The sequence below is a fragment of the Trachemys scripta genome, chromosome 20, assembly GCF_013100865.1.
Source record: "Trachemys scripta elegans isolate TJP31775 chromosome 20, CAS_Tse_1.0, whole genome shotgun sequence".
NCBI lineage: Eukaryota > Metazoa > Chordata > Testudines > Emydidae > Trachemys > Trachemys scripta.
In genome coordinates this window covers 8,559,625-8,568,295 of record NC_048317.1, presented here as the reverse complement: position 1 = coordinate 8,568,295, position 8,671 = coordinate 8,559,625, and the positions used below count along the sequence as shown (strand labels likewise).

General features: G+C 43.7%; 1 protein-coding gene across 1 annotated transcript in view; it reads right to left on the bottom strand.

The window, feature by feature from the left end:
- The window catches only part of RCAN3 (RCAN family member 3), a gene marked incomplete in the record, with an annotated part of 24,519 nt that extends 16,254 nt beyond the window's left edge, over positions 1-8,265 (bottom strand). The window contains 1 exon segment of the mRNA XM_034753949.1: positions 8,090-8,265.
- Between the last annotated feature and the right edge of the window lie 406 nt (positions 8,266-8,671).

Genomic DNA, 8,671 nt, shown 5'->3' with positions numbered 1-8,671 from the left:
AGAGCGAGCAACAGAAGAGGGGGGGATGGAGTGAGTGGGGGGGCGCCTTGGAGAGGGGTGGGGTAGGGGCGGGGCTTCAGGAAGGGGCAGGGCAGGGGTCTGGGTAAGGCTGTTCTGTTTTCTTCATTCAGAAAGTTGGCAACCCTAACCACAGTGGAAAGAAAGACTTCTTTACTCCATAGATTATCAACATCAGAGTCCATTACAGCGCCTTCAAAATGGTTACATTCTACTGTGTCATTTAAGGAGCTCTAATATGCAGATTACTGACACTAAACAATGCAATGACTGAAAAGCAGATGGAGTATTTAATTTTTTTCCCTCATATAACTAAGACATAGTGAGCATGTGTTTGTGTATGCTCAGCACATGGACATATTAAACTGGAAGAAGGCACATGCAAAAAGGCATGGGACTGAGCAACAGGAGATCTAGATTCTACATATGCTAACGCTCACTGTGTGACCTAAAGGGTGAGTCTACACAGCAAAGAAAAACCAGCGACTGGCCCGTGCCAGCCGATGTGGGCTCAGGGGGCTGTTTCATTGCTGTGTAGGCTCGAGAACCCTGCAGGGTGTGGGGGTCCCACAACTCTGTACCACAGGTTCCCATTCTGTACAATGTGGCTTTGTAAGGAAGGGGCTTTGATATCATGCATGAAAAGTGCAATAAAAGAGCACATGTAAAAGATTGTATACAAATGTACCATACAAGTGATTTAAAAAACTAACCTCTCTCATAGACCTGGAAGGGACCCCGAAAGGTCATTGAGTCCAGCCCCCTGCCTTTACTAGCAGGACCAAGTACTGATTTTGCCCCAGATCCCTAAGTGGCCCCCTCAAGGATTGAACCCTAGGCTTAGCAGGCCAATGCTCAAACCACTGAGCTATCCCTCCCTCCTAACGATAGTAGTTTTAAATTTAAAAACTAAAGTAAATATCCTTTAAATCAATCCTTGTTTTTTGTTGTTGTTTTTAATTACAGGCTCATAAAAGAGCATCGGAAAGTATAAAGCTTCCCTTTCTGGCCAGGCTGAGAGTTGGAAAGGAGTATTGCTCTGGGGATATTCACACTGAAACCTGAGAAGACATCACCATATGCTGCAAAATGAAAGATTTTGGACAAAAATAAGAGTATTGATTCCTGAATCTTACTCCACGCACACACTTTCAGAAAAGCAGCATGTTACATTTACAATCTGATGCATATGCTGGGCTTGTGCAGTACAACACTCTGTGCGTTAAAACTGCCACCACAGAACAGTGGAAAGGAAAGAGACCAGATCTGTGTGTCCTGAAGAGTCCAAGAAGAAAAACAAAAAAGAAGCCTACATGTTGTTTGATCACATCAATAGGATAAATCGTGTTTGTTAAAATATTCCACAAGGCTAATTCAAGCAAGCGGAAATTCGTTCTGCTCTCTGGTGGATGGATGGATGGATATCAGTTGTTTCCTTCACAGAGGTAAGCAAAGTTGGTATTTGACTGGCTAAATATTTGTAGGTCAACTGACCAGCAACAGGTGAAATATCTTTAACACACAAAACTTCCACATGCACAATGCATTTTAGGAGTAACAGGTTTAAAAATAATGATTGTCTCTCTTGCAGAAAGTCTGGATTTAAAAGAAAAGAACGGAGAGTCAGGAGGGCTTGGTGCTAATCCTGGTTAAACTCCAGATTTGTAGCGATACCTAGGGCAAGTCACTTCACTCATTGTGCTTTAGTCTCCCTAGCTGTAAGCGGAGATAGCCGACATCACAGTGGTGTTGAGACTAATCTATTCATGTTTGTAAACGACTATGAAATCTTTGAGTGGAAGGCACTAGAGACATGCAAACTACTTGTAGGGTGACCAGATGTCCCGATTTTATCGGGACAGTCCCAATATTTGGGGTTTTTTCTTACATAGGCTCCTATTACCCCCCACTCCCTGTCCCGATTTTTCACACTTGCTGTCTGGTCACCCTAACTACTTGAGAACAGATTTTTGCATATCATACATTATATAAAAGTCTGAGCAATCAAATCATGTTTTGTTTCTAATAAATGTGAAATGAAGTGTTATCTGACACAAATCCAATTACAAAGCTGTACTTGTAAAAGTTACTTTATTCCACTTAAACTTGAAGTGATTTAGCATTATTTTACTAATCACAGCAAACTTGGTTATAGAAAATCAATGTTGGTAAGTTTCATTATGTCTGAAATACAAACAGGAGTGACAAATTTAAAAACAAATGCCAAATATTTAGAAGTTATTCACTGAAAAACATTATAGTGTAGGCCACAGATCAACATTAGCCACCATCATCCCACTCTTGAGACAAACTCACTCTTACTCGTTAAATTGCAGTTATTCAGATTCATAGGCATAAATCCTGAACTGGAGAGAAGATGAAGTGAATGAAAAATCTCCTTGAATCAAAATCATCACCCTCACACACTTTCAATCCTTATATTTTTTAGTCTTTACTTTAAGCGTCAGGAGCTGATGTGAGAGTTTAATAATCAAGCAACTCTATATTCTAACAAAGTCAGTGAAGAAAAAGCAACTGGTATGACTGGTAAATAAAAGGCATTTTAAATCGAATATAAAATAATTAATCAATATGTCATTCCTAGCAGTCAAGTGAAAAATAAAATCAATGTACAGAAGTTGAAGGACGTGCATTCCAAAAGACACATTTAAACCAGATTGGGGAGTAAAGGGGAGGTGAGAGAACCATCTACTCATGATTAGGCTGAATTCCAAACTCCAACACAGACAAGTTTTAAAATTCTACAAGTTGGGTTTTATAACCAGAAATAATGTCTACTCCTTCACAACACTGATGTCATCAAGCGCTGCAATAAACAATTGTGACGTTAACACACAATGAGGAAAAGTGTCCTGTAACTAGGATACACAACAAATTGTTTAAAAGACACTCTACACTATGTAAACAACGCATGTATATGATAAAGCAACAAAGTATGATTTAAATACAGATAGAATTTTAGGGTGCAGTACAAAACAATGCTCAGTATAATGGCTGAAGTATAGCATGAAGTGATTCAGCTAATATGATGCAGATGGAAGTAAAATGTAGCAGCTGAAAGAGGCTAAAAGTCACAGTGACCTTGCACTGTACCTAAACTAGTCTAGTGAAGTTTAAGTATCTTAACATGGACACAAGGACCCATTTGTAAGTGTTTTCACATAAGACTGTCATTTAGCACTGAACAACTTAAACATGGACTATTTCATCTTCACTCCAACGTGAGGCAGACCATCATCCCTCTTTCGCAGATGGAAAAACAAACAAACACATGCATAAGTTAAAATGAGTTGCCCAAGGCCAGCACAGCTCAGAATCAGAGCTGAGATTAGAGCATTGGAGTTCCTGGTTTGTAGATAGAACAGGAGTAATTGTGGCACCTTAGAGACTAACAAATTTATTTGAGCATAAGCTTTCGTGGGCTACAGCCCACTTCATCGGATGCCCACGAAAGCTTATGCTCAAATAAATTTGCTAGTCTCTAAGAGTACGTCTACACTACCCTCCAGATTGCCGGGTAGTGATCGATTTATCGCGTCTCGTCTAGACATGATAAATCGATCCCCGAACACGCTCCCCGTCGACTCTGGAACTCCACCGTTGCGAGAGGCGGAAGCCGAGTCGACAGGGGAGTGGTGGCCGTCGATCCTGCGCCGCAAGGATGCGAAGTAAGTAAGTCGATCTAAGATATGTCTACTTCAGCTACGCTATTCTCGCAGCTGAAGTTGCGTATCTTAGATCAATTCCCCCCCCCAGTGTAGACCAGGCCTAAGGTGCCACAATTACTCCTGTTCTTTTTGCGGATACAGACTAACACGGCTGCTACTCTGAAACCTGGTTTGTAGATGTGTGCTCAGCCCACTACATAATGATCACATTACCCCATTTACAGCATAAACATCCTTAGCGTGAGGAAAATACTGACTTTTGCTGAACAGCAATTTAAGAAGTTATTAAATATATTAATGCCATATAGATATACATTATTACTGCAGAAAAGGGAAGCTGTTTGACTAAAGCACTGTAGGGAGATTCCTGGCTTCTTTTTCCAGCTCTGCCTCTTGCTGAATTGAGGTGATGCCTTGTTACTCAACTTCTGCTACCTGTTTCCACAGCTACAAAATAGAAGATTGCCACTTACCCACTGTTGTGAAGTACTCTAAAATCCTTGATTACAGGTACCAAAAAAGGCCCTGATCCTGTAAAGACAGGCACTCAACTTTACACACTGTGAATAGCCCCACCAACTTCAAATGCAGCATTGTTATAAATTAACCTCAACATGTTGTGAATAGTTTGATTGCAGCAACAAAGATATTATACACCATTTTCTGGTTTGTGAAGTGAAAGCTTGGCACAGTACTAAGCTATTCTGGGATGATGGTAGTAGCTTACAAATTCTAGTGCCATGATGCGGATAACTAGTTTCCCTCAAACTGACAAAAAATGAATCACCAGATAAATAATTTTATACCTAAGTTCGGGTATAAAAGAGGAAGCTTGGGTAGTTGTAAGCAGCAGAAGAGACCGCAGTTGTTCCCTTCAGCTACTGCAAGCAAGGTCTATGTAAATGACGGTTTAGGATCTACATTAGTGCCAATTCTAGCCAAAAACTGAGTTTTAACAAATCTTTTCTTTGTGGCCAGATGAAATGAGCAGAAAACTCCTAGCAGCAAAGATCAGCAGTTCTGCATTATTTACACTACAACTTTCCTTGCAAGTGTAAAAAATAGTCAAAAAGGAAACGGTCAAGTGGCTTAGATCCACAGCTTGAACTATTTTTGTTTTAAAAAAATAAGAATGCATCCCCTAATTCTAGTTATTAAATAACAAATCTACAACTCTTCATTTTTATAGGATATTTATTTTGTTGCAGACTTGCCAAAAACATCAGTCCCCGAACACCATAGCTGGCATTGCAGCATTTCACTAAACTCTATGAAAGGCTAATCACAAAGCCACGCAATGCTCCACTAAAATTAGAGTGGGATATCCAAATAAACTAACTGATGTACATATGGTATTTAAGAATTAATTATTACAAGCAGTGTAGAGGGAAGTCTACCTTTTAAAGGACTATATACAAATATTTTACAGCATCTTTTTAAGAGACTAGTTAAGACAGGAAAGAGGAGCACTGGGTAGTGAGTGAGTGGTCTGAGCACTACACTGGGACCATCAAAGCTTTAATGAAGGCTTTGACCCTCATTCATTGTGTGACCTTGGGCAAACAGCAATCTCTAGCTAGGTATTTTTAATGGGTTCACCACTGTGAAGCACAAACTCTCTGCCTCAGTTTCTCTTCTATAAAAAGGGGATAATCTTACTTACCTCATGGGTTAGGCACTTCATTTTTGGTTTTTAATGATTTTTACCAGTTTCTTGGTTTTATAAAAGCTATTATTTGTTTAATTTCACCCAAATTTTCACCCAAATTTTGGTCCACTCAAGTATGTGAAAATATTGATTATGTTACAAAAATTCTATACATTAGGTAGATATGTTGATGTTAATAATAAATTAGTTTAAGTGTAAATGCAAGACGGTATATTAGAGTAAGTCAATGTAATGGAAGATAACACACATGTATATATGTCCATGCTCAACTCCTAAACAAATGCCAGAGCTCTCCGGCCCTGGCTCCCTGTTCCAGAAGAAAAGATGGTAGCTCAGATTACCGAGCCACCATCTCTTCCTTCCCGAGCAGGGAGGCAGGTCAGAAATACTTTCATTTTTCTCTGTTGTTGCTTTTTTTCTGTCCTCCCATCCCTCAGTATTAACCCAGAAAATGAGAGAAATGCATAATCAGATATCAGTATTCAATACAGTTTGTGTATAGTTTGTCACTCCAAACACAGTATTTTCCTTTAGCTAATGTATGTTGTTTGAATTCTCTCTCATGTTTATAGATGCTTAAGTGATCTCATACACTAGGTCAGGGGTAGGCAACCTATGGCACGCGTGCCGAAGGCGACACGTGAGCTGATTTTCAGTGGCACTCACCCTGCCTGGGTCCTGGCCACCGGTCTGGGGGACTCTGCATTTTAATTTAATTATAAATGAAGCTTCTTAAACATTTTAAAAACTTTATTTACTTTACATACAACAATAGTTTAGTTATATATTATAGACTTATAGAAAAAGACCTTATAAAAACTTTAAAATGTATTACTGGCACGCAAAACCTTAAATTACAATGAATAAATGAAGACTCGGCATACCACTTCTGAAAGGTTGCCGACCCCTGCACTAGGACAACATCAATTCTGTGAACCAAACCAAGAGACTTAGCCACTCAATTGATCTTGACCCCTTATTAATTCCTTTATTCCAGTGAGAAATAATATGATCTGGTTAGCACACTTAGATACCAAGGTAATAAGCACTTTTAGAAATACTGACAAGATGTTTTTAAAAAAAACTTTATACAGCTTTGTGAACAATGAGGATTTTTGGAAATCCTCCCCTATTGCTCAAGCAATAGAGAGAAGTAACAGGTGATGACCATGTACTGCCAGTGCTTTTAATAATATTTTTTCTTGACCTGCTCTGAGCATTGTTAGATGACAGAATGGAAAGAACGCCAGCAGCAGGTGATTTACATTAGCATCTCTTGTCTCCTACCATTACTAGTGCAATAGTCAGAAAATTTCCAGAAGTCTTTAATGTTGACAAGGCTAAAGCATTCATGGCCCTTTATAGACAGACATATCTGCTCCCAAAGTGTACAGTCTAAGACCAATCTTGCCAACACAAACACATGTGTAACTTTACCTACACGAGTAATCTCATTTAAGTCAATGTGCTTGCAAGATCAGCACTGAAGTTTAGAAATAACATGTTCTGTTATAACAAACAAGGGGAAATGAAGGAATTAAGAATCAACTAAATGGTTAAGTAGGTTGTTTTGATTCTCAGACCACAAGAGCATTTAAGACCATTTCAAAACATACAAACACAGGAAGAAGCCAAACAATATACCTTAGAAAACAGCACACTAAACATAAAAAGAACAGGAGTACTTGTGGCACCTTAGAGACTAACAAACCTGTCACACTAAACATGTGATGCCTAACCACTCCATGACTGTTGATAGGTTGTGATATATCACAGGGTACTGAACTAGCGATAAATAAATGTAACCTTAAAATAAAATGCCTATTTTTATATCTCACATCATCAATTATAGCTGCAAATAATAGCAAGTTCCGGATCTTATGAAGTGCAGTGCAGAAATTGCTTTGAATATGTTGCTTTGGAGCAAGAGCTTCTACACACAAATAAGTCACCAGACAAGTGATTTTATAATTCTTTTAAATTCTCTACACGCACAACTGAATATTGGAGCTCAAGTATTCCGTTTGCGTCGGAGACATCAGCGCAATCAGTGCCTTACAGGTCGGATGCAAACAGGCAAGCCATTCCCATTGGAAGGAGAGGAGCTTTGTGGAGTTAATCCACCACCACATGCCTCCAGAAGAGCTCTGCAAGCTTCAGAAGTTGCAGAAGAAAGCCCAGCAACTGCTGCATCAGGGGGGAGAGAGATGGGGAGGTGGGGGCGGTCTCCAAACTTTGGGCAACTCCTGCTCCTGTGCAGTACCTCGCCCGTCCCCACCCACTTAACCCCCACAGCTCCAGCTCTCCTCGGGGCCAGGCAAACGGGGGATCGGAGCCTAGGACGCTCTCCCCGCTCCTCGAGCCATTCCCCCTTCGCCCCCAGGCCCAGGGCCTGCTGCCCGCAGCACCACGGAGGGATGTGTCCGGGGGGGGGGATGGACACTCAGATGGGCAAACAGCCCATCCCCGCCCTTTAAACGCAGCGGAGACCGCCCCCCCCCCTTCCCTTTGCACGGGGCGGCTGCGAAACCCACCGCCGCCCCAGGGCGGCTAGTTACCCCTCGCGCGCGCGCGCGTCCGCTCCCCCGAGGACGCGGCCACGGCGAGGCTCGAGGCGGCTCCCCGGCGGGGGGGGGGGGGGGGGGGGCGGGGGGGGGCACGGCGAGAACAGGGGGGGGAGGGGGGGGGCTCGGTCTCCGCTCTGAGGACTCACCGTCCCCGCCTGGGGTTCCCGTCGGCCGCCGCGCAGGGCCCGGAGCCCTCTCGGAGGAGGGCGGGCAGGACGAAAGGCGGGGGGGAAGCTGGCAGCGATGGCAGCAGCTGAGGGAGCCCCCCCCCCGTCCGGGCGCGCGCACTGTAGTTCTCCCCGGGGACGCGCGAGCGGGCGCGCTCCCGTCTCCGCATCGCCACAGGGGGGGGGGGGGGGGGGGGCCCCGGGGGGAAGGGGGGCGGGGGGGCGGGGGGGGGGGGGGGCCCGGATGGAAAGGGAGCGAGCGAGCGAGCGCGCGCGGGGGGCACGATTCCTGCGCATGCGCCGGCACTTGCCTGGCAGCCGTCGCCCGATATTCGCCTGACTATGAGGAGCCACTGCCGTGGGAAGGGGTGTGTGGAATGAGGTGGAGCCCCACCCCCCCGGTATCCTCTTGGGGGGCAGTGCGGGGGTGGGGCTGGGTTAAGGGGGGCATTGCCTTGGGGGGCAGTGCGGGGGTGGGGCTAGGTTAAGGGGGGCATTGCCTTGGGGGCAGTGTGGGGGAGGGGCTGGGCTATAGGGAGCATTGCCTTGGGGGGTAATGTG